General features: G+C 40.0%; 1 long non-coding RNA gene across 4 annotated transcripts; it reads right to left on the bottom strand.

Moving 5' to 3' along the window:
• Positions 1–20,463: 20,463 nt before the first annotated feature.
• Positions 20,464–26,058, bottom strand: LOC149127914 (uncharacterized). Of its 4 annotated transcripts, none has more exons than XR_016230090.1 (3): positions 25,988–26,058; positions 22,367–22,432; positions 20,464–20,950 (listed from the first exon to the last, which is right to left on the bottom strand). It is a non-coding gene; the product is annotated as an uncharacterized LOC149127914 (long non-coding RNA). The 4 variants fall into 4 exon arrangements; XR_016230091.1 differs by lacking the exon at positions 25,988–26,058 and adding an exon at positions 25,697–25,760; XR_016230089.1 differs by lacking the exon at positions 25,988–26,058 and adding an exon at positions 25,039–25,372.
• Between the last annotated feature and the right edge of the window lie 289 nt (positions 26,059–26,347).

The raw sequence follows: 26,347 nt of genomic DNA on the forward strand, positions 1-26,347 counted from the left end.
GTAGCAAGATCTGGGATTGACATAGCCACAACACACCAGATAGTTTTGTTTCCATCCAGGAGTATCTGGACAAATTGTTGTGGATTTTGGGTGAAATTTAGCCAAATATCACCGTGAAAGTGGTTTTGGAGAAAAGCACAATCTTCCTGTTCGGCAAATGCATCCAATGTCATGTTTACAGAAAGAAATATCTCATTTTCTCAGGTTTCTGGAGCTTTCTTCCTAGAAAACTCGAATGTGTGGAGTATTTGACTCCAGGTGGAACCAATTAGCGTTTGCCATCTGAAAACTAAAACATTACATGTTAAATGTATTCAAAACCTTAAAGTCCATAGAGAATGTCCAGAAAACACAAACACACACAGAGGCTGCAGCAAATCTGGGATTGAGATAGCTACAAATCACCAGATAGTTTCATTTTCATCCAGGAGTATCTGGACAAATTGTTGTGGATTTCGGGTGAAATTTTACCAAAAATCACCGTGAAAGTGGTTTTGGAGAAAAGCACAATCTTTCTGTTCTGCAAATGAATCCAATGTCTTTTTTAGAAATACAAATATCATGTTTTCTCAGGTTTCTGGAGCTTTCTTCCTAGAAAACTCGAATGTGTGGAGGATTTGACACCAGGTGGAACCAATTAGCGTTTGCCAGCAGAAAACAAAAAGGGTCCTGCTAAAATGCATTCAAAATCTTAGAGTCCATAGAGAATATCCAGAAAACAAAAACACACACAGAGGCTGTAGCAAGATCTGGGATTGTGATAGCCACAACAAACCAGATAGTTTTGTTTTCATCCAGGAGTATCTGGACAAATTGTTGTAGTTTTAAAGTGAAATTGAACCAAAAATCACAGTGAAAGTGGTTTTGGAGAAAAGCACAATCTTCCTGTTCGGCAAATGCATCCAATGTCATGTTTACAGAAAGAAATATCATGTTTTCTCAGGTTTCTGATGCTTTCTTCCTAGAAAACTCGAATGTGTGGAGGATTTGACTCCAGGTGGAAGCAATTAGCATTAGGCAGCAGAACACAATTGCTGAAATACATTCAAAAACTTAAAGTCCATAGAGAATGTCCAGAAAACACAAACACACACAGAGGCTGTAGCAAGTCCTGGGATTGAGATAGCTACAAATCACCAGATAGTTTTTTGCTTTCATCCAGGAGTATCTGGACAAATTGTTGTGGATTTCGGGTGTAATTTAACCAAAAATCACCGTGAAAGTGGTTTTGGAGAAAAGCACAATCTTCCTGTTCGGCAAATGCATCCAATGTCATGTTTACAGAAAGAAATATCATGTTTTCTCAGGTTTCTGGAGCTTTCTTCCTAGAATACTCGAATGTGTGGAGTATTTGACTCCAGGAGGAACCAATTAGCGTTTGCCAGCAGAAAACAAAAAGGGTCCTGTTAAAATGCATGCAAAACCTTAACATCCATAGAGAACGTCCAGAAAACACAAACACACACAGAGGCTGTAGCAAATCAGGGATTGAGATAGCTACAAATCACCAGATAGTTTTTTGGTTTCATCCAGGAGTATCTGGACTGGACAAATTGTTGTAGTTTTGAAGTGAAATTTAACCAAAAACTCACAGTAAAAGTGGTTTTGGAGAAAAGCACAATCTTTCTGTTCAGCAAATGAATCCAATGTCATGTTTACAAACAAAAATATCATGTTTTCTCAGGTTTCTGGAGCTTTCCTCCTAGAAAACTCGAATGTGTGGCGGATTTGACTCCAGGTGGAACCAATTAGCGTTTGCCAGCAGAAAACAAAAAGGGTCCTGCTAAAATGCATTCAAAACCTTAAAATCCATAGAGAATGACCAGAAAACACAAACACACACAGAGGCTGTAGCAAGATCTGGGATTGAGATAGCCACAACACACCAGATAGTTTTGTTTTCATCCAGGAGTATCTGGACAAATCGTTGTGGATTTCGGGTGAAATTTAACCAGAAATCACCAAGAAAGTGGTTTTGGAGAAAAGCACAATCTTCCTGATCGGCAAATGCAACCAATGTCATGTTTACAGAAAGAAATATCATGTTTTCTCAGGTTTCTGAAGCTTTCTTCCTAGAAAACTCGAATGTGTGGAGTATTTGACTCCAGGTGGAAGCAATTAGCATTTGGCAGCAGAACACAATTCCTGAAATACATTCAAAATCTTAAAGTCCATAGAGAATGTCCAGAAAACACAAACACACACAGAGGCTGTAAGAAGATCTGGGATTGAGATAGCTACAAATCACAAAATAGTTTTTGGTTTTCCTCCAGGAGTATCTGGAAAAATTGTTGTGGATTTCGGGTGAAATTTAACCAAAAATCACTGTGAAAGTGGTTTTGGAGAAAAGCACAATCTTCCTGTTCGGCAAATGCATCCAATGTCATGTTTCCAGAAAGAAATATCATGTTTTCTCAGGTTTCTGGAGCTTTCTTCCTAGAAAACTCGAATGTGTGGAGTATTTGACTCCAGGAGGAACCAATTAGCGTTTGCCAGCTGAAAACTAAAACATTACATGTTAAATGTATTCAAAATCTTAAAGTCCATAGAGAATATCCAGAAAACACAAACACACACAGAGGCTGCAGCAAGATCTGGGATTGAGATAGCTACAAATCACCAGAGAGTTTTGTTTTCATCCAGGAGTATCTGGACTGGACAAATTGTTGTAGATTTGAAGTGAAATTTAACCAAAAACTCACTGTGAAAGTGGTTTTGCAGAAAAGCACAATCTTTCTGTTCAGCAAATGAATCCAATGTCACGTTTACAAATACAAATATCATGTTTTCTCAGGTTTCTGGAGCTTTCTTCCTAGAAAACTCGAATGTGTGGAGGATTTGACACCAGGTGGAACCAATTAGCGTTTGCCAGCAGAAAACAAAAAGGGTCCTGCTAAAATGCATTCAAAACCTTAAAATCCATAGAGAATATCCAGAAAACACAAACAAACACAGAGGCTGTAGCAAGATCTGGGATTGTGATAGCCACAACAAACCAGATAGTTTTGTTTTCATCCAGGAGTATCTGGACAAATTGTTGTGGATTTCAGGTGAAATTGAACCAAAAATCACCGTGAAAGTGGTTTTGGAGAAAAGCACAATCTTCCTGTTCGGCAAATGCATCCAATGTCATGTTTACAGAAAGAAATATCTTGTTTTCTCAGGTTTCTGATGCTTTCTTCCTAAAAAACTCGAATGTGTGGAGTATTTGACTCCAGGTGGAAGCAATTAGCATTTGGCAGCAGATCACAATGGCTGAAATACATTCAAAACCTTAAAGTCCATAGAGAATGTCCAGAAAACACAAACACACACAGAGGCTGTAGCAAGATCTGGGATTGAGATAGCCACAACACACCAGATAGTTTTTTGCTTTCATCCAGGAGTATCTGGACAAATTGTTGTGGATTTCGGGTGTAATTTAACCAAAAATCACCGTGAAAGTGGTTTTGGAGAAAAGCACAATCTTCCTGTTCGGCAAATGCATCCAATGTCATGTTTACAGAAAGAAATATCTCATTTTCTCAGGTTTCTGGAGCTTTCTTCCTAGAAAACTCGAATGTGTGGAGTATTTGACTCCAGGAGGAACCAATTAGCGTTTGCCAGCAGAAAACAAAAAGGGTCCTGTTAAAATGCATGCAAAACCTTAACATCCATAGAGAATGTCCAGAAAACACAAACACACACAGAGGCTGTAGCAAATCAGGGATTGAGATAGCTACAAATCACCAGATAGTTTTTTGTTTTCATCCAGGAGTATCTGGACTGGACAAATTGTTGTAGTTTTGAAGTGAAATTTAACCAAAAACTCACAGTAAAAGTGGTTTTGGAGAAAAGCACAATCTTTCTGTTCAGCAAATGAATCCAATGTCATGTTTACAAACAAAAATATCATGTTTTCTCAGGTTTCTGGAGCTTTCCTCCTAGAAAACTCGAATGTGTGGCGGATTTGACTCCAGGTGGAACCAATTAGCGTTTGCCAGCAGAAAACAAAAAGGGTCCTGCTAAAATGCATTCAAAACCTTAAAATCCATAGAGAACGACCAGAAAACACAAACACACACAGAGGCTGTAGCAAGATCTGGGATTGAGATAGCCACAACACACCAGATAGTTTTGTTTTCATCCAGGAGTATCTGGACAAATCGTTGTGGATTTCGGGTGAAATTTAACCAGAAATCACCAGGAAAGTGGTTTTGGAGAAAAGCACAATCTTCCTGATCGGCAAATGCAACCAATGTCATGTTTACAGAAAGAAATATCATGTTTTCTCAGGTTTCTGAAGCTTTCTTCCTAGAAAACTCGAATGTGTGGAGTATTTGACTCCAGGTGGAAGCAATTAGCGTTTGGCAGCAGAACACAATTGCTGAAATACATTCAAAACCTTAAAGTCCATAGAGAATGTCCAGAAAACACAAACACACACAGAGGCTGTAGCAAGATCTGGGATTGAGATAGCTACAAATCACAAAATAGTTTTTGGTTTTCCTCCAGGAGTATCTGGAAAAATTGTTGTGGATTTCGGGTGAAATTTAACCAAAAATCACTGTGAAAGTGGTTTTGGAGAAAAGCACAATCTTCCTGTTCGGCAAATGCATCCAATGTCATGTTTCCAGAAAGAAATATCATGTTTTCTCAGGTTTCTGGAGCTTTCTTCCTAGAAAACTCGAATGTGTGGAGTATTTGACTCCAGGAGGAACCAATTAGCGTTTGCCAGCTGAAAACTAAAACATTACATGTTAAATGTATTCAAAATCTTAAAGTCCATAGAGAATATCCAGAAAACACAAACACACACAGAGGCTGCAGCAAGATCTGGGATTGAGATAGCTACAAATCACCAGAGAGTTTTGTTTTCATCCAGGAGTATCTGGACTGGACAAATTGTTGTAGATTTGAAGTGAAATTTAACCAAAAACTCACTGTGAAAGTGGTTTTGCAGAAAAGCACAATCTTTCTGTTCAGCAAATGAATCCAATGTCACGTTTACAAATACAAATATCATGTTTTCTCAGGTTTCTGGAGCTTTCTTCCTAGAAAACTCGAATGTGTGGAGGATTTGACACCAGGTGGAACCAATTAGCGTTTGCCAGCAGAAAACAAAAAGGGTCCTGCTAAAATGCATTCAAAACCTTAAAATCCATAGAGAATATCCAGAAAACACAAACAAACACAGAGGCTGTAGCAAGATCTGGGATTGTGATAGCCACAACAAACCAGATAGTTTTGTTTTCATCCAGGAGTATCTGGAAAATTGTTGTGGATTTCAGGTGAAATTGAACCAAAAATCACCGTGAAAGTGGTTTTGGAGAAAAGCACAATCTTCCTGTTCGGCAAATGCATCCAATGTCATGTTTACAGAAAGAAATATCTTGTTTTCTCAGGTTTCTGATGCTTTCTTCCTAAAAAACTCGAATGTGTGGCGTATTTGACTCCAGGTGGAAGCAATTAGCATTTGGCAGCAGATCACAATGGCTGAAATACATTCAAAACCTTAAAGTCCATAGAGAATGTCCAGAAAACACAAACACACACAGAGACTGTAGCAAGATCTGGGATTGAGATAGCTACAAATCACAAGATAGTTTTTTGCTTTCATCCAGGAGTATCAGGACAAATTGTTGTGGATTTCGGGTGAAATTTAACCAAAAATCACCGTGAAAGTGGTTTTGGAGAAAAGCACAATCTTCCTGTTCGGCAAATGCATCCAATGTCATGTTTACAGAAAGAAATATCATGTTTTCTCAGGTTTCTGAAGCTTTCTTCCTAGAAAACTTGAATGTGTGGAGGATTTGACTCCAGGTGGACCCAATTAGCGTTTGCCAGCAGAAAACAAAAAGGGTCCTGTTAAAATGCATGCAAAACCTTAACTTCCATAGAGAATGTCCACAAAACACAAACACACACAGAGGCTGTAGCAAATCAGGGGTTGAGATAGCTACAAATCACCAGATCGTTTTTTGGTTTCATCCAGGAGTATCTGGACTGGACAAATTGTTGTAGTTTTGAAGTGAAATTTAACCAAATATCACCGTGAAAGTGGTTTTGGAGAAAAGCACAATCTTTCTGTTCAGCAAATGAATCCAATGTCATGTTTACAAATACAAATATCATGTTTTCTCAGGTTTCTGGAGCTTTCTTCCTAGAAAACTCGAATGTGTGGAGGATTTGACTCCAGGTGGAACCAATTATCATTTGCAAGCAGAAAACAAAAACTTACATGCTAAAATGCATTCAAAACCGTAAAGTCCATAGAGAATGTGCAGAAAACACAAACACACACAGAGGCTATAGCAAGATCTGGGATTGAGATAGCTACAAATCACCAGATAGTTTTGTTTTCATCCAGGAGTATCTGGACAAATTGTTGTAGTTTTGAAATGAAATTTAACCAAAAATCACCGTGAAAGTGGTTTTGGAGAAAAGCAAAATCTTCCTGTTTGGCAAATGCATCCAATGTCATGTTTACTAATACAAATATCATGTTTTCCCAGGTTTCTGGAGCTTTCTTCCTAGAAAACTCGAATGTGTGGAGGATTTGACTCCAGGTCGAACCAATTAGCATTTTCCAGCCGAAAACAAATGATAAAATGCATTCAAAACCGTAAAGTCCATAAAGAATGTCCAGAAAACGCAAACACACACAGAGGCTGTAGCCAGATCTGGGATTGAGATATCTACAAATCAGCAGATAGTTTTGTTTTCATCCAGGAGTATCTGGACAAATTGTTGTGGATTTCTTGTGAAATTTAACCAAAAATCACCGTGAAAGTGGTTTTCGAGAAAAGCACAATGTTCCTGTTCGCCAAATGCATCCAATGTCATGTTTACAAATACAAATATCATGTTTTTTCAGGTTTCTGAAGCTTTCTTCCTAGAAAACTAGAATGTGTGGAGGATTTGACTCCAGGTGGAACCAATTAGCTTTTGGCAGCTAAAAACAAAAACCTACATGCTAAAATGCATTCAAAACCGTACAGTCCATAGAGAATATCCAGAAAACACAAACACACACAGAGGCTGTAGCAAGATCTGCGATTGACATAGCTACAAATCACCAGATAGTTTTGTTTTCATCCAGGAGTATCTGGACAAATTGTTGTAGTTTTGAAGTGAAATTGAACCAAAAATCACCGTGAAAGTGGTTTTGGAGAAAAGCACAATCTTCCTGTTCGGCAAATGTATTCAATGTCATGTTTACAGAAAGAAATATCATGTTTTCTCAGGTTTCTGAAGCTTTCTTCCTAGAAAACTCGAATGTGTGGAGGATTTGACTCCAGGTGGATCCAATTAGGGTTTGGCAGCTAAAAACAAAAACTTACATGCTAAAATGCATTCAAAACCTTGAAGTCCATAGAGAATGTGCAAACAACACAAACACACACAGAGGCTGTAGCAAGATCTGGGATGGAGATAGCCACAACACACCAGATAGTTTTGTTTTCATCCAGGAGTATCTGTACAAATTGTTGTGGATTTCGGGTGAAATTTAACCAAAAATCACCGCGAAAGTGGTTTTGGAGAAAAGCACAATCTTCCTGTTCGGCAAATGCATCCAATGTCATATTTACAGGAAGAAATATCTTGTTTTCTCAGGTTTCTGATGCTTTCTTCCTAAAAAACTCGAATGTGTGGCGTATTTGACTCCAGGTGGAACCAATTAGCATTTGGCAGCAGAACAGAATTGCTGAAATGCATTCAAAACCGTAAAGTCCATAGAGAATGTCCAGAAAACACAAACACACACAGAGGCTGTAGCAAGATCTGGGATTGAGATAGCCACAACACACCAGATAGTTTTGTTTTCATCCAGGAGTATCTGGACAAATTGTTGTGGATTTCGGGTGAAATTTAACCAAAAATCACTGTGAAAGTGGTTTTGGAGAAAAGCACAATCTTCCTGTTCAGCAAATGCATCCAATGTCATGTTTACAGAAAGAAATATCATGTTTTCTCAGGTTTCTGAAGCTTTCTTCCTAGAAAACCCGAATGTGTGGAGGATTTGACTCCAGGTGGAACCAATTAGCGTTTGCCAGCAGAAAACAAATGCTAAAATGCATTCAAAACCGTAAGTCCATAGAGAATGTCCAGGAAAGGCAAACAAACCCAGAGGCTGTAGCAAGATCTGGGATTGAGATAGCCACAACACACCAGATAGTTTTGTTTTCATCCAGGAGTATCTGGACAAATTGTTGTGGATTTCGGGTGAAATTTAACCAAAAATCACCGTGAAAGTGGTTTTGGAGAAAAGCACAATCTTCCTGTTTGGCAAATGCATCCAATGTCATGTTTACAAATACAAATATCATGTTTTCTCAGGTTTCTGAAGCTTTCTTCCTAGAAAACTAGAATGTGTGGAGGATTTGACTCCAGGTGGAACCAATTAGGGTTTGGCAGCTAAAAACAAAAACTTACATGCTAAAATGCATTCAAAACCTTGAAGTCCATTGAGAATGTGCAAACAACACAAACACACACAGAGGCTGTAGCAAGATCTGGGATGGAGATAGCCACAACACACCAGATAGTTTTGTTTTCATCCAGGAGTATCTGGACAAATTGTTGTGGATTTCAGGTGAAATTTAACCAAAAATCACCGTGAAAGTGGTTTTGGAGAAAAGCACAATCTTCCTGTTCGGCAAATGCATCCAATGTCATGTTTACAGAAAGAAATATCATGTTTTCTCAGGTTTCTGAAGCTTTCTTCCTAGAAAACTCGAATGTGTGGAGGATTTGACTCCAGGTGGAACCAATTAGCGTTTGCCAGCAAAAAACAAAAAGGGTCCTGCTAAAATGCATGCAAAACCGTAAAGTCCATAGAGCATGTCCAGAAAACACAAACACACACAGAGGCTGTAGCAAGATCTGGGATTGAGATAGCCACAAATCAACAGATAGTTTTGTTTTCATCCAGGAGTATCTGGACAAATTGTTGTAGTTTTGAAGTGAAATTTAAACAAAAATAACCGTGAAAGTGGTTTTGGAGAAAAGCACAATTTTCCTGTTTGGCAAATGCATCCTATGTCATGTTTACTAATACAAATATCATGTTTTCTCAGGTTTCTGGAGCTTTCTTCCTAGGAAACTCGAATGTGTGGAGGATTTGACTCCATTTATAACCAATTAGCATTTGCCACAAGAAAACAAATGCTAAAATGTATTCAAAACCGTAAAGTCCATAGAGAATGTCCAGAAAACACAAACACACACAGAGGTTGTAGCAAGATCTGGGATTGAGATAGCTACAAATCACCAGATAGTTTCGTTTTCATCCAGGAGTATCTGGACAAATTGTTGTAGTTTTGAAGTGAAATTTAACCAAAAAATCACCGTGAGAGTGGTTTTGGAGAAAAGCACAATCTTCCTGTTTGGCAAATGCATCCAATGTCATGTTTACTAATACAAATATCATGTTTTCTCAGGTTTCTGGAGCTTTCTTCCTAGAAAACTAGAATGTGTGGAGGATTTGACTCCAGGTGGAACCAATTAGCATTTGCCAGCCGAAAACAAATGATAAAATGCATTCAAAACCGTAAAGTCCATAGAGAATGTCCAGAAAACGCAAACACACACAGAGGCTGTAGCAAGATCTGGGATTGAGATAGCTACAAATCACCAGATAGTTTTGTTTTCATCCAGGAGTATCTGGACAAATTGTTGTGGATTTCTTGTGAAATTTAACCAAAAATCACCGTGAAAGTGGTTTTGGAGAAAACCACAATGTTCCTGTTCGGCAAATGCATCCAATGTCATGTTTACAAATACAAATATCATGTTTTTTCAGGTTTCTCAAGCTTTCTTCCTAGAAAACTAGAATGTGTGGAGGATTTGACTCCAGGTGGAACCAATTAGCTTTTGGCAGCTAAAAACAAAAACCTACATGCTAAAATGCATTCAAAACCGTACAGTCCATAGAGAATATCCAGAAAACAAAAACACACACAGAGGCTGTAGCAAGATCTGCGATTGACATAGCTACAAATCACGAGATAGTTTTGTTTTCATCCAGGAGTATCTGGACAAATTGTTGTGGATTTCGGGAGAAATTTAACCAAAAATCACCGTGAAAGTGGTTTTGGAGAAAAGCACAATATTTCTGTTCAGCAAATGAATCCAATGTAATGTTTATAAATACTAATATAATGTTTTCTCAGGTTTCTGGAGCTTTCTTCCTAGAAAACTCGAATGTGTGCAGGATTTGACTCCAGGTGGACCCAAGTAGCCTATGCCAGCAGAAAACAAAAACTTACATGCTAAAATGCCTTCAAAACCTTAAAGTCCATAGAGAATGTCCAGAAAACACAAACACACACAGAGGCTGTAGCAAGATCTGGGATTGAGATAGCTACAAATCACCAGATAGTTTTGTTTTCATCCAGGAGTATCTGGACAAATTGTTGTGAATTTTGGGTGAAATTTAACCAAAAATCACCGTGAAAGTGGCTTTGGAGAAAAGCACAATCTTCCTGTTGGGGAAATGAATCCAATATCATGCTTACAAAAAGAAATATTATGTTTTCTCAGGTTTCTGAAGCTTTCTTCCTAAAAAACTCGAATATGTGGAGTATTTGACTCCATGTGGAACCAATTAGCGTTTGCCAGCAGAAAACAAATGCTAAAATGCATTCAAAACCTTAAAGTCCATAGAGAATGTCCAGAAAACACAAACACACCCAGAGGCTGTAGCAAGATCTGGGATTGAGATAGTTACAAATCACCAGATAGTCTTTTTTTCATCCAGGAGTAAATGGACAAATTGTTGTAGTTTTGAAGTGAAATTTAACCAAAAAATCACAGTGAAAGTGGTTTTGGAGAAAATCACAATCTTTCTGTTCAGCAAATGAATCCAATGTCATGTTTACTAATACAAATATCATGTTTTCTCAGGTTTCTGGAGCTTTCTTCCTAGAAAACTCGAATGTGTGGAGGATTTGACTCCAGGTAGAACCAATTAGCGTTTGCCAGCTGAAATCCAAACCTTACATGCTAAAATGCATTCAAACCGTAAAGTCCATAGAGAATGTCCAGAAAACACAAACACACACAGAGGCTGTAGCAAGATCTGGGATTGAGATAGCTACAAATCACCAGATAGTTTTGTTTTCATCCAGGAGTATCTGTACAAATTGTTGTGGATTTCGGGTGAAATTTAACCAAAAATCACCGTGAAAGTGGTTTTGGAGAAAATCACAATCTTCCTGTTCGTCAAATGCATCCAATGTCATGTTTACGGAAAGAAATATCATATTTTCTCAGGTTTCTGAAGCTTTCTTCCTAGAAAACTCGAATGTGTGAAGTATTTGACTCCAGGTGGAACCAATTAGCGTTTGCCAGCAGAAATCAAAAAGGGTCCTCCTAAAATGCATGCAAAACCTTAACTTCCATAGAGAATGTCCAGAAAACACAAACACAGACAGAGGCTGTAGCAAGATCTGGGATTGAGATAGCTACAAATCACCAGATAGTTTCGTTTTCATCCAGTAGTATCTGGACAAATTGTTGTAGTTTTGAAGTGAAGTTTAACCCAAAAATCACCGTGAAAGTGGTTTTGGAGAAAAGCACAATCTTTCACTTCAGCAAATGAATCCAATTTCAGGTTTACAGAAAGAAATATCATGTTTTCTCAGGTTTCTGGAGCTTTCTTCCTAGAAAACTCGAATGTGTGGAGGATTTGACTCCAGGTGGAACCAATTAGCGTTTGCCAGCAGAAAACAAAAACTTACATGCTAAAATGCCTTCAAAACTGTAAAGTCCATAGAGAATGTCCAGAAAACACAAACACACACAGAGGCTGTAGCAAGATCTGGGATTGAGATAGCCACAACACACCAGATAGTTTTGTTTTCATCCAGGAGTATCTGGACAAATTGTTGTGGATTTCGGGTGAAATTTAACCAAAAATCACCGTGAAAGTGGTTTTGGAGAAAATCACAATCTTCCTGTTCGTCAATTGCATCCAATGTCATGTTTACAGAAAGAAATATCATGTTTTCTCAGGTTTCTCTAGCTTTCTTCCTAGAAAACTCGAATGTGTGGAGTATTTGACTCCAGGTGGAACCAATTAGCATTTGCCAGCAGAAAACAAAAAGGGTCCTGCTAAAATGCATTCAAAACCTTAAAGTCCATAGAGAATGTCCAGAAAACACAAACACACACAGAGGCTGTAGCAAGATCTGGGATTGAGATAGCCACAACACACCAGATAGTTTTGTTTTCATCCAGGAGTATCTGGACAAATTGTTGTGGATTTCAGGTGAAATTTAACCAAAAATCACCGTGAAAGTGGTTTTGGAGAAAAGCACAATCTTGCTTTTCGGGAAATGCATTCAATGTCATGTTTACAGAAAGAAATATCATGTTTTCAGAGATTTCTGGAGCTTTCTTCCTAGCAAATTCGAATGTGTGGAGTATTTGACTCCAGGTGGAACCAATTAGCGTTTGCCAGCAGAAAACAAAAACTTACATGCTAAAATGCATTCAAAACCGTAAAGTCCATAGAGAATGTCCAGAAAACACAAACACACACAGAGGCTGTAGCAAGATCTGGGATTGAGATAGCTACAAATCACCAGATAGTTTCGTTTTCATCCAGGAGTATCTGGACAAATTGTTGTGGATTTCGGGTGAAATTTAACCAAAAATCACCGTGAAAGTGGTTTTGGAGAAACTCACAATCTTTCTGTTCAGCAAGTGAATCCAATGTCATGTTTACAAATACAAATATCATGTTTTCTCAGGTTTCTGGAGCTTTCTTCCTAGAAAACTCGAATGTATGGAGTATTTGACTCCAGGTGGAACCAATTAGCGTTCTCCAGCAGAAAGCAAAAAGGGTCCTGCTAAAATGCATGCAAAACCTTAAAGTCCATAGAGAATGTCCAGAAAACACAAACACACACAGAGGCTGTAGCAAGATCTGAGATTGAGATAGCCACAACACACCAGATAGTTTTGTTTCCATCCCGGAGTATTTGGACAAATTGTTGTGGATTTCGGGTGAAATTTAAACAAAAATCACTGTGAAAGTGGTTTTGGAGAAAAGCCCAATCTTCCTGTTCGGCAAATGCATCCAATGTCATGTTTACAGAAAGAAATATATTGTTTTCTCAGGTTTCTGATGCTTTCTTCCTAGAAAACTCGAATGTGTGAAGTATTTGACTCCAGGTGGACCCAATTAGCGTTTGCCAGCAGAAAACAAAAAGGGTCCTGCTAAAATGCATGCAAAACCTTAAAGTCCATAGAGAATGTCCAGAAAACACAAACACACACACAGGCTGTAGCAAGATCTGGGATTGAGATAGCTACAAATCACCAGATAGTTTCATTTTCATCCAGGAGTATCTGGACAAATTGTTGTAGTTTTTAAGTGAAATTTAACCAAATATCACCGTGAAAGTGGTTTTGGAGAAAATCACAATCTTTCTGTTCAGCAAGTCAATCCAATGTCATGTTTACAAATACAAATATCATGTTTTCTCAGGTTTCTGGAGCTTTCTTCCTAGAAAACTCGAATGTGTGGAGTATTTGACTCCAGGTGGAACCAATTAGCGTTTGCCAGCAGAAAACAAAAAGGGTCCTGCTAAAATGCATGCAAAACCTTAAAGTCCATAGAGAATGTCCAGAAAACACAAACACACACAGAGGCTGTAGCAAGATCAGGGATTGAGATAGCTAAAAACACCAGATAGTTTTTTTTTTCATCCAGCTGTGTCTGGACAAATTGTTGTGGATTTCGGGTGAAATTTAACCAAAAACCACCGTGAAAGTGGTTTTGGAGAAAAGCACAATCTTTCTGTTCAGCAAATGAATCCAATGTAATGTTTACAAATACAAATATAATGTTTTCTCAGATTTCTGGAGCTTTCTTCCTAGAAAACTCGAATGTGTGGAGGATTTGACTCCAGGTGGACTCAAGTAGCGTATGCCAGAAGAAAACAAAAACTTACATGCTAAAATGCCTTCAAAACTGTAAAGTTCATAGAGAATGTCCAGAAAACACAAACACACACAGAGGCTGTAGCAAGATTTGGGATTGAGATAGCCACAACACACCAGATAGTTTTGTTTTCATCCAGGAGTATCTGGACAAATTGTTGTGGATTTCGGGTGAAATTTAACCAAAAATCACCGTGAAAGGGGCTTTGGAGAAAAGCACAATCTTCCTGTTCGGCAAATGCATCCAATGTCATGTTTACAAAAAGAAATATTATGGTTTCTCTGGTTTCTGAAGCTTTCTTCCTAAAAAACTCGAATGTGTGGAGTATTTGACTCCTGGTGGAACCAATTAGCCTTTGCCAGCTGAAAACAAAAATGGTCCTGCTAAAATGCATCAAAACCTTAAAGTCCATAGAGAATGTCCAGAAAACACAAACACACACAGAGGCTGTAGCAAGATCTGGGATTGAGATAGCTACAAATCACCAGATAGTTTTGTTTTCATCCAGGAGTATCTGGACAAATTGTTGTAGTTTTGAAGTGAAATTTAACCAAAAAATCACCGTGAAAGTGGTTTTGCAGAAAATCACAATCTTTCTGTTCAGCAAATGAATCCAATGTCATGTTTACAATTGCAAATGTCATGTTTTCTCAGGTTTCTGGAGCTTTCTTCCTAGAAAACTCGAATGTGTGGAGTATTTGACTCCAGGTGGAACCAATTAGCGTTTGCCAGCTGAAAACCAAACCTTATGTGCTAAAATGCATTCAAACCGTAAAGTCCATAGAGAATGTCCAGAAAACACAAACACACACAGAGGCTGTAGCAAGATCTGGGATTGAGATAGCTACAAATCACCAGACAGTTTCGTTTTCATCCAGGAGTATCTCGACAAATTGTTGTAGTTTTGAAGTGAAATTTAACCAAAAAATCACCGTGAAAGTGGCTTTGGAGAAAATCACAATCTTTCTGTTCAGCAAATGAATCCAATGTCATGTTTACAAATACAAATATCATGTTTTCTCAGGTTTCTGGAGTTTTCTTCCTAGAAAACTCGAATGTGTGGAGTATTTGACTCCAGGTGGAACCAATTAGCATTTGCCAGCTGAAAACAAAACCTTACATGCTACAGTGCATTCAAAACCGTAATGTAAATAGAGAAGGTCCAGAAAAGAAAAACGCACACAGAGGCTGTAGCAAGATCTGGGATTGAGATAGCTACAAATCACCAGATAGTTTTGTTTTCATCCAGGAGTATCTGGACAAATTCTTGAGGATTTTGGGTGAAATTTAACCAAAAACTCACCGTGAAAGTGGTTTTGGAGAAAAGCACAATCTTGCTTTTCGGGAAATGCATCCAATGTCATGTTTACAGAAAGAAATAACGTGTTTTCTCAGGTTACTGAAGCTTTCTTCCTAGAAAACTCAAATGTGTGGAGGATTTGACTCCAGGTGGAACCAATTAGCTTTTGGCAGCTAAAAACAAAAACTTACATGCTAAAATGCATGCAAAACCTTAACATCCATAGAGAATGTCCAGAAAACGCAAACACACACAGAGCCTGTAGCAAAATCTGGGATTGAGATACCTACAAATCACCAGAGAGTTTTGTTTTCATCCAGGAGTATCTGGACAAATTGTTGTGGATTTCGGGTGAAATTTAACCAAAAATCACCGTGAAAGTGGTTTTGGAGAAAATCACAATCTTCCTGTTCATCAAATGTATCCAATGTCATGTTTACAAAAAGAAATATCATGTTTTCTCAGGTTTCTGAAGCTTTCTTCCTAGAAAACTCGAATGTGTGAAGTATTTGACTCCAGGAGCAACCAACTAGCCTTTGCCAGCAGAAATCAAAAAGGGTCCTCCTAAAATGCATGCAAAACCTTAAAGTCCATAGAGAATGTCCAGAAAAGACAAACACACACAGAGGCTGTAGCAAGATCTGGAATTGAGATAGCTACAAATCACCAGATAGTCTTGTTTTCATTCAGGAGTATCTCGACAAATTGTTGTAGTTTTGAAGTGAAATTTAACCAAAAAATCACCGTGAAAGTGGTTTTGGAGAAAATCACAATCTTTCTGTTCAGCAAATGAATCCAATGTCATGCTTACAAATGCAAATATCATGTTTTATCAGGTTTCTGGAGCTTTCTTCCTGGAAAACTCGAATGTGTGGAGTATTTGACTCCAGGTGGAACCAATTAGCGTTTGCCAGCTGAAAACCAAACCTTACATGCTAAAATGCATTCAAAACCATAAAGTCCATAGAGAATGTCCAGGAAACAAAAACACACACAGAGGCTGTAGCAAGATCTGGGATTGAGATAGCTAAAAATCACCAGATAGTTTTGTTTTCATCCAGAGTAAATGGACAAAATGTTGTAGTATCCGGGTGAAATTTAACCAAAAATCACCGTGAAAGTGGTTTTGGAGAAAAGCAAAATCTTTCTGTTCAGCAAATGCATCCAATGTCATGTTTACAGAAAGAAATATCATGCTTTCTCAGGTTTCTGAAGCTTTCTTCCTAGAAAACTAGAATGTGTGGAGGATTTGACTCCAGGTGGAACCAATTAGCGTTTGCCAGCTGAAAACAAAAACGTACATGCTAACATGCATTCAAAACCGTAAAGTCCATAGAGAATGTCCAGAAAACACAAACATACACAGAGGCTCTCCCAAATATGGGATTGAGATAGCTGCAAATCACCAGATAGTTTTGTTTTCATCCAGAGTATCTGGACAAAATGTTGTAGTATCCGGGTGAAATTTAACCAAAAAATCACCGTGAAAGTGGTTGTGGAGAAAAGCACAATCTTTCTGTTCAGCAAATGAATCCAATGTCTTGTTTAGAAATACAAATATCATGTTTTCTCAGGTTTCTGGAGCTTTCTTCCTAGAAAACTCGAATGTGTAGAGTATTTCACTCCAGGTGGAACCACTTAGCGTTTGGCAGCTAAAAACAAAAACTTGCATGCTACAATGCATTCAAAACCGTGAAATCCATAGACAATGTCCAGAAAACACAAACACACACAGAGGCTGTAGCAAGATCTGGGATTGAGTTAGCCACAACACACCAGATAGTTTTGTTTTCATCCAGGAGTATCTGGACAAATTGTTGTGGATTTCGGGGGAAATTTAACCCAAAATCACGTGAAAGTGCTTTTGCAGAAAAGCCCAATCTTCCTGTTCGGCAAATGTATCCAATGTCATGTTTACAGAAAGAAATATCATGTTTTCTCAGGTTTCTGGAGCTTTCTTCCTAGAAAACTTGAATGTGTGGAGGATTTGACTCCAGGTGGAACCAATTAGCGTTTGCCAGCAGAAAACAAAAAGGGTCCTGCTAAAATGCATTCAAAACCATTAGTCCATAGAGAATGTCCAGAAAACACAAACACACACAGAGGCTGTAGCAAGATCTGGGATTCACATAGCCACAACACACCAGATAGTTTTGTTTTCATCAAGGAGTATTTGGACAAAATGTTGTAGTATCCGGGTGAAATTTAACCAAAAAATCACCGTGAAAGTGGTTTTGGAGAAAAGCACAATCTTTCTGTTCAGCAAATGCATCCAATGTCATGTTTACAGAAAGAAATATCATGTTTTCTCAGGTTTCTGAAGCTTTCTTCCTAGAAAACTCGAATGTGTGGAGGATTTGACTCCAGGTGGAACCAATTAGCCTTTGCCAGCAGAAAACAAAAAGGGTCCTTCTAAAATGCATGCAAAACCTTAAAGTCCATAGAGAATGTCCAGAAAACACAAACACACACAGAGGCTGTAGCAAGATCTGGAATTGAGATAGCTACAAATCACCAGATAGTTTTGTTTTCATCCAGAGTATCTGGACAAAATGTTGTAGTATCCGGGTGAAATTTAACCAAAAAATCACCGTGAAAGTGGTTGTGGAGAAAAGCACAATCTTTCTGTTCAGCAAATGAATCCAATGTCTTGTTTAGAAATACAAATATCATGTTTTCTCTGGTTTCTGGAGCTTTCTTCCAAGAAAACTCGAATGTGTAGAGTATTTGACTCCAGGTGGAACCACTTAGTGTTTGGCAGCTAAAAACAAAAACTTGCATGCTAAAATGCATTCAAAACCGTGAAATCCATTGACAATGTCCAGAAAACACAAACACACACAGAGGCTATAGCAAGATCTGGGATTGAGTTAGCCACAACACACCAGATAGTTTTGTTTTCATCCAGGAGTATCTGGACAAATTGTTGTGGGTTTCGGGTGAAATTTAACCCAAAATCACCATGAAAGTGGTTTTGCAGAAAAGCACAATCTTCCTGTTCGGCAAATGCATCCAATGTCATGTTTACAGAAAGAAATATCATGTTTTCTCAGGTTCTGAAGCTTTCTTCCTAGAAAACTTGAATGTGTGGAGGATTTGACTCCAGGTGGAACCAATTAGCGTTTGCCAGCAGAAAACAAAAAGGGTCCTGCTAAAATGCATTCAAAACCGTAAAGTCCATAGAGAATGTCCAGAAAACACAAACACACACAGAGGCTGTATCACGATCTGGGATGGAGATAGCCACAACACACCAGATAGTTTTGTTTTCATCCAGGAGTATCTGGACAAAATGTTGTAGTATCCGGGTGAAATTTAACCAAAAAATCACCGTGAAAGTGGTTTTGGAGAAAAGCACAATCTTTCTGTTCAGCAAATGCATCCAATGTCATATTTACAGAAAGAAATATCATGTTTTCTCAGGTTTCTGGAGCTTTCTTCCTAGAAACCTCGAATGTGTGAAGTATTTGACTCCAGGTGGAACCAATTAGCGTTTGCCAGCTGAAAACAAAAACTTACATGCTAAAATGCATTCAAAACAGAAAAGTCCATAGAGATTGTCCATAAAACACAAAAATACACAGAGGCTGTAGCAAGATCTGGGATTGAGATAGCTACAAATCACCAGATAGTTTTGTTTTCATCCAGGAGTATCTGACAAATCGCTGTAGTTTTGAAGTGAAATTTAATCAAAATATCACCGTGAAAGTGGTTTAGGAGATAAGCACAATCTTTCTGTTCAGCAAATGCATCCAATGTCATGTTTACAGAAAGAAATATCATTTTTTCTCAGGTTTCTGGAGCTTTCTTCCTAGAAAACTCGAATGTGTGGAGGATTTGACTCCAGGTGGAACCAATTAGCGTTTGCTAGCAGAAAACAAAAAGGGTCCTGCTAAAATGCATTCAAAACCTTAAAGTCCATAGAGAATGTCCAGAAAACACAAACACACACAGAGGCTGCAGCAAGATCTGGGATTGAGATAGCTAAAAATCACCAGATAGTTTTGTTTTCATCCTTGAGCATCTGGACAAATTGTTGTAGTTTTGAAATGAATTTTAACCAAAAAATCACCGTGAAAGTGGTTTTGGAGAAAAGCACAATCTTTCTGTTCAGTTGTTAGAGTCTGAAAAAGCCCACCGCCCGAGGAACGACTCCAAGAGTCTTTTCTCTCATGCAACCAGCAAAGTGTTAAAGATTTATTGATTATCCAGCATGCTGGGGCTGTCTGATCATACATGAACAGAGCAGCCCCGAATAACCAAAGGTTAGGGTTTATAAAGGCAAAAACCGCAAAACCGGGAAGGGGGGAATACACGGTTGCTATGCACGGTTGCTATACACAGTTGCTAAAATCAAAAGAGAGTACATAAAATCAAAAGAGAGTATATGGTTACTGGGGTCAACATAACCTAAAACCTAAGTGAAATTAATCTTTATCATAATCTTGACAATACCAGTTACAATATTACAATTAGCAATTAGGACTTGACATTAATGCAAGACACAGACAAATCACATCTTTATTATTAGCCCAGGTAACCCAGGTGCAACCTTTCTACTTTTAAGCTTGAGCAATCATGCTAGGGGGTTTTTGTGCTCTGCCAAGGGTGATGTAGTGCGCTGCTATTGTCCGACTATTTGAGACTCTGGTTGCAAACCAGAGTCTCACAGTGCGGGGGTGCTTTCCCAGAATGGAGTCTCAAGTGCTCCAAAATGGAGTCCCTACTGTCAAGGTGCTACTTCACTCTGTCTTATTTTTACAGCTGTACCAGGAAGGTTTAAACCTGTAAGCTTAAACTTAACTTTTTACACCTGCACATATACAATTTTAACTCTTTATTCCCCACTCCTTGTTGTGAGGATCTCTAATCTTAGAGATTTTTTTTAATGTGATATATTGTTGTCTTATGACCATGAGTTTAACATTTTTAACTTGTTTTCACACGAAGGTGATGAGTTTATTTAACACACAAGGTCCTATGGTTACAATTAGGAGTAGAACAATTAAGGGTCCTGCTAGGGCTGACAGTAGGGTAGGGACCGGCCGAACCATGACTCAAACCATTTTTGTTGAGTTTCCCTCTCCCATTGCCGTTTTTCCAGTCGTTTTCTGAGTTTGGCCATGGAGTTTCTAACCACCTGGGTTCAGTCAGCATAAAAACAACATTTTTCCTTTAGGGCCGCACATAACACCCCCCCTCCTATGAAAATGAGATCCAACCACGCCTGTTCTGTAATACTGAAATGCAGATACTGGGCTGCATCTGGGAGATTGTGGAAGATTTGTCAGGCAGAAGGATCTCCACCTGGCAGGTTATCAGGTAGAAGGGGGCAGGGCAGGATGCAAAGGCCAGGCTGTCTGTGAAACATTGTCAGGATGACTGAGATGTAGATGCATATGGTGGGCACATTAGGCCTTTATGTCACACACACATAAGCTCATAACTGACTTTTTGCCTAATATTTTCCCCTCAAGAGGTAATACCCAAAATTCTTCTTTGGGATTATGGATGGAGTTCCGTCTTCTGTAACTTCTTCGAAGCTGGCATGTGGGTGTCGAGGGGGATTTGGGTATTTCCTCTTTCTACCTGTCTTATGGTGTGCAACAGTGGCCTTGGAAAGACTGTACTGCTTGGTCCAGAGGGCTGTTCAGGTAGTCCAGTGGAATGGGCTGGAAGCCTTGTCTGACGACCATTTGGAGTTAACAGCTTTTAGTCTGTTAGAGACAAAACAAATAAGGGCATTAAAAACACACGGTGTAAGGAGAAGCATCTATAGTTTCAGTACAGGAGTGGAGGGGACCACTTCCCCCTGGACTATTGGATAGACTTTTAAGGCCTGGCAGGGTGTGTGAGGCCCAGACCTATCCATAGGGTGCTGTTAAGAAAATTGTAAGAGATGCAAATCTCCTTTAAGGGAGGCACCCTGTTGACTCGCATTACATGGCTGGATTAGGAGAGTTAAATAGGAGGCTGATAGAAATAGGCATAGGCAACTTACGTTTTACTGACCCTAAGCCATCCCCAGTAGCAGTGGCTGGAATTGGAAGCTGGGCAGAGGCTGGGCAGAGCCAAAGGCTTTTTAGCTCGGGGCCACAGGGTCTGTAGTTCTGAACCAGGAGTCCTTCGACACCCAGGGCAGTTCCGTGTCCAGTGGCTGTGCTCTTGGCAGGGCTGACAGAAGGCATTTGCTGTCATGACAGCTGCTTGCCCAACGCCCTGGCTCCTTATATCAGCAACAGGTGCACAGTTTGGGGTGCACTGGCCTTGCTGGGTCTCCTTGACGGCAGATCACTGTGTAAAGCAGCCATTGATTGGCCTGTTGCCCATCCCTACATTGCTCCTGCTGCTAGCTTGCTCCTCATTCCCCTTGTCTCTAATAAAGTGGACCCTGGAGGCAGCCTCTATGATGCAAGTCAAGGGGGTGCCCAACCCAACCCTGATTTTGGGAGATTTTTTAATATCAGGGTGAGCTAGAAAAATTATGGTCATGGGCAAATTCTGACACTTAGTATTTTCCTGCGAGTTAAGACCGTGCCCATGAGGAGAACTATGACCCTTTAGGTAAGATCAACTGTGGTGACCTGTTTGTATACTTTGAGGTCGTCAGTTTAACTTTTTTTTTTTTTTTTTTGACAGGCAGAGTGGACAGTGAGAGAGAGAGACAGAGAGAGAAAGGTCTTCCTTTGCCGCTGGTTCACCCTCCAATGGCCGCCGCTGCAGCCGGCGCACCGCGCTGATCCTGGCAGGAGCCAGGAGCCAGGTGCTTTTTTTTTCCTGGTCTCCCATGGGGTGCAGGGCCCAAGCACCTGGGCCATCCTCCACTGCACTCCCTGGCCATAGCAGAGAGCTGGCCTGGAAGAGGGGCAACCGGGACAGAATCCGGCGCCCCAACCGGGACTAGAACCCGGTGTGCCGGCGCCGCCAGGTGGAGGATTAGCCTATTGAGCCACGGCGCCGGCCCAGTTTAACTTTTTATCTATTTTTTAGTTTGGTTTAAAAGGGGAGTTCTGCCCATTTAACGCATACACTGAAAAATTGATCTAGTAGTTTAACCCCCCCCTTTTTTTATGTTGTTTGGGGCCCTATACTGTGACCAGGCATTATTACAGAAAAGGTCAGTCATCCCTTACATAAGGTCTGGGGATCAAACCGTACGTCACAGTGGAGAGTCCTGCAGAACAGTAGTAACTTCCCTTCTGGAAGAGAAAAGAGGAGAAGTGAGGCAGTAAGTTGGGTCTCTAGCCTGACTTTCTGGGCTTTTAGATTTAACTGGCAGTTTAACCAGTGTTAACTGTGTAGCCTGACTTAGAGGAGAAATTGTGGCAGAGGTCTCTGCCATCCTTTGGCTTCCAGGTATTTACCGTGTAGCCTGTGGACACTAGCGCTTTCTTGGGTTTCTGGAACCCAGTTTTTTAGCATCTGCCGCATAACCATAACTTAACAGAGACAGTAGAGTACACAATGGATTAACATGAATTTTATGTCTCTTGTTGTCGAATAAACCAGAAATAAAAAAAAAAACCTTGTATATAAGAGTTTACATAATTTAGAATTATTTAACAGAGTCAAAAAGAGCTTACAGGACCTAACTCTAGAAATGGCAGAGTAATCGATTAAGCAGACACTGTTAAAATAGACGTTACAATTTTTGCAGAAACAGATTTTAAGATTTATGATTTAGATCATTTTTAGATATTTACTAACATTAGTACACTTTTTTTTTTTAAACCCTATTGTTATAACAGAAGATTAGACTTTAACTTTAGGTCAGTGTAATTTTGGTATTAGCACTTAACTCTGTAAATAATATTTTAAAATTATAAACATTTTAAAACTTTTTATGACTTGTTTACACCTTTTGAAACTTTATACTTATAGTTATTTTTACATAGCCTTGAATTGTCATGTATGGCCAACCTATGAGAATACATGTTAACAAACGCAGTTTTTTTTTTATTGAATTTGAGATGTTAAAAGTATATATAATATATTTTTCCAAGTTTTACTTAGCACTGATGCCTAGATGACTTAAGACACTGAATTATTAATGAATACCACACCATTATCTGAAATAAAAGTTAAAATTACATTTGTATGTTTTTAAGTAACATGAGGATAACACCTCCTGGACAGCAAACATTAGTGCATGTTTACAACTTTGAAAAGATCTTCCTCATTAAGAGAAACAAGTTTAAAGCATATCAAAGACATGTAAAACTGAGCAAGCAAGCCACTGAGCAAACTGAAGTGCATTTGCATTACCTCAATTTTCTGAACCAATCTGCATTGGCTTACTTTAGTTAACAATATAAAGGCTTGTATACACAGAATTTTACTCTTATTTTTATAAGACCGCTTTAGCTGGAAAGCAATAACATAAATACAGCATAGGTCTGACACCATTTATAACATTTTAATATATTTTATATAATTTGAATTGACCCAAGCAGCTGTTACTTTAACAAATTTAGAGTCTCATCCTTTGAGAGTTCCAGGGATCCGACTGGAAGCCCAAAGTTGGAAGACTCTGTTTAGAATTTAAGCTGTCAGAGAGTCAAACCATTTAGCCAAAATTAGTACATTTCTGATCAGTTGGGTAATTACTTAGACATTAAAAACAGATAAACAATGTAAACAAACTTCGCGCTGTAGTTTTTCCAATCAAGACTCATAATGGCAATAGAAAAACGCGAAACCTTCAAGACAGGTGAACGCTCTCAGATGAGTCAGGGACAGCAGCACAGAAAAGAGCTGATTATCAGCATATGAACCCACTGTTTAGGTTTTTATTAGCTGCAAAGGGAAAAACCCATCAGGTTGGAAAGGGTTAATGGCTTAAGGTTCTGGCTCCCTTAGGTAAGGTCAGCAGTGGTATTGAATTGGAAATTCCTCCAGGAGAGGAAAAAGAAGCAGCCCTGGGGTGGGGGCTCTGCCTAGAGATATTTGGAGTGCAGAGAAAGGCTGTGTTCCCCCATTTACAGGGAAGACTGCACACACCGGGGCCTGGCAGGACTAATCGTGGGGTTGGGTAGGTGCGCCGTTTTACCAAGAGTGTTGGGAACCTCCTATAATTTAACCAAAGCCAGATCAATTAGGACTACTGCAGACACTCAGTCAATTACAACAGATAGTTAACTTTAGCTCTTTTCCAGATTTAGTCCTCAGGCAATCAAAGCTTAGCAACAGTAATAGTTCACAAAAAACTTTTAAGATGCACCAGAGCTACCATAAGCTGCAAAGATGGAAAACTTTTTACCCGGTTGGAAAGGGTTAACAGGTAACAGCTTTTCCCTGGGTGGAGAGACCTGTGGAATTTCCCTATCCCTTTCTCCTGCCCAGTGGTATAGGAATGGAGATGAGGAGAGCAAAAGAGTGGGGGAGGGAGCCCCGGGAGGAGGAGGAAGGCAGAAAGCAATGAAGCTCCTCATGAAATCTCCTATCACTTAAGGTTACCCACTACCTAGTTGTCTGAGTTTACCTGAGGGCCAATATTAGCCTCGACCGAAGCTAAGCCCTGCTCGAGTAGCAGTAGGCAGTGTGATCAGGCGTCCCTCTGAGAGAGAGACCTGGTGCTTGGGTCACAGTCCGGCTGCCGGGAAGCCGAAGCGAGCTCAGGGGGTCTCCAGACTCTCAGCCAACTGCCCTTCCTAATCGCCCTCCCATTCCTTACAATCCCTCTGGAGTTTCGGCCGTAGCTAAGCCGTGGCCGGGGGGACTCCGCGTTCTCGGAGAGCTGTGGGGTGCCGGACACTCAACGGTCACTTCCACAGATCCGGTCCCGCTTGAGGGAAGGAATACTGACCTCCGATGTTTTCTCAAAATCCCGGTCTGGGTGCCCTTGACGGCCAGGCAGGAGAACGGCCTCTTTCACTTGGCGAATGAGTGGTAAATGGAGAGCCCTCCGGGGGCCAATCCACTCCCAGAGCTGACCATTCAGAGGCACAGAAAGACTGCCACTTTACCTTCTTGACTGACAAAGAGAGGTTATGTGCCCGGTCGCTTACCTCCTACCAATGATTTAAAGTTAGAGACAAAGGTGTAGACACAGTCTGGCCCATGTTAGCAGACATCACAATGTACACAAACAGACAAACAGTGTAGAGAATCAGCACACAACAACCACACAAAGTGTCCATAAAGGAACTGGGATAAACTAGTGGTCGCGACGATGCTGGCAATACAAACACAGACTCTAGAACCGCCTCAGAGCCCTGTGAGGATGCCGGTAATACAAATGCAAGCTCCGGAACCACTTCAGAACCTACAAATGCAGACTCCAGAACCACTTCAGAGTCACGCGACCATGCTGGCAATACAAAAGCAGATTCCAAATCTACCAAACGGGAGCCATCACAGCGCCCCATACAATGCTAAATGACAAGAGAATACAATCAACAAACAACAAGACAACCAACAAAGCACCTTACAACTACAAAAGACTAATAATAAGAAGGCCTTACCAGCCACCCTGTCTGTGCTGGGAATGCAGACTCCACGCCTGCCCCGTCGGAAGTATCTGGGCATCCCCAGCCTTCCTTTGTCCTCCTGAGGCATCCCTCAGGGCCATAGCCTGTGGCCCCCGGGCACGTCTGCCGGCCACAGCCAGGAAGGGCTCACGCCCTGTCCCAGCAGCTACAACACCAGCACAGTTCCCAAAACCCCAGAGCGCTCACAAACCACCAAAATCCAGAATGAAGAGACACAAACCACAAATAGGCCGGCCGACAACACGAATAGGCGCCTGCACTTACCCCGAGAGATATCCATTGGAGACGACAACAGGCAGCAGTCAGATCTCGCTGGGGCCTCCAATGTTAGAGTCTGAAAAAGCCCACCACCCGAGGAACAACTCCAAGAGACTTTTCTCTCATGCAACCAGCAAAGGGTTAAAGATTTATTGATTATCCAGCATGCTGGGGCTGTCTGATCATACATGAACAGAGCAGCCCCGAATAACCAAAGGTTAGGGTTTATAAAGGCAAAAACCACAAAACCGGGAAGGGGGGAATACACGGTTGCTATGCACGGTTGCTATACACAGTTGCTAAAATCAAAAGAGAGTACATAAAATCAAAAGAGAGTATATGGTTACTGGGGTCAACATAACCTAA

This window comes from Oryctolagus cuniculus, chromosome 2 (genome assembly GCF_051225735.1).
Source record: "Oryctolagus cuniculus isolate XC-2025 breed Fujian yellow rabbit chromosome 2, ASM5122573v1, whole genome shotgun sequence".
NCBI classification, from domain to species: Eukaryota; Metazoa; Chordata; class Mammalia; order Lagomorpha; family Leporidae; genus Oryctolagus; species Oryctolagus cuniculus.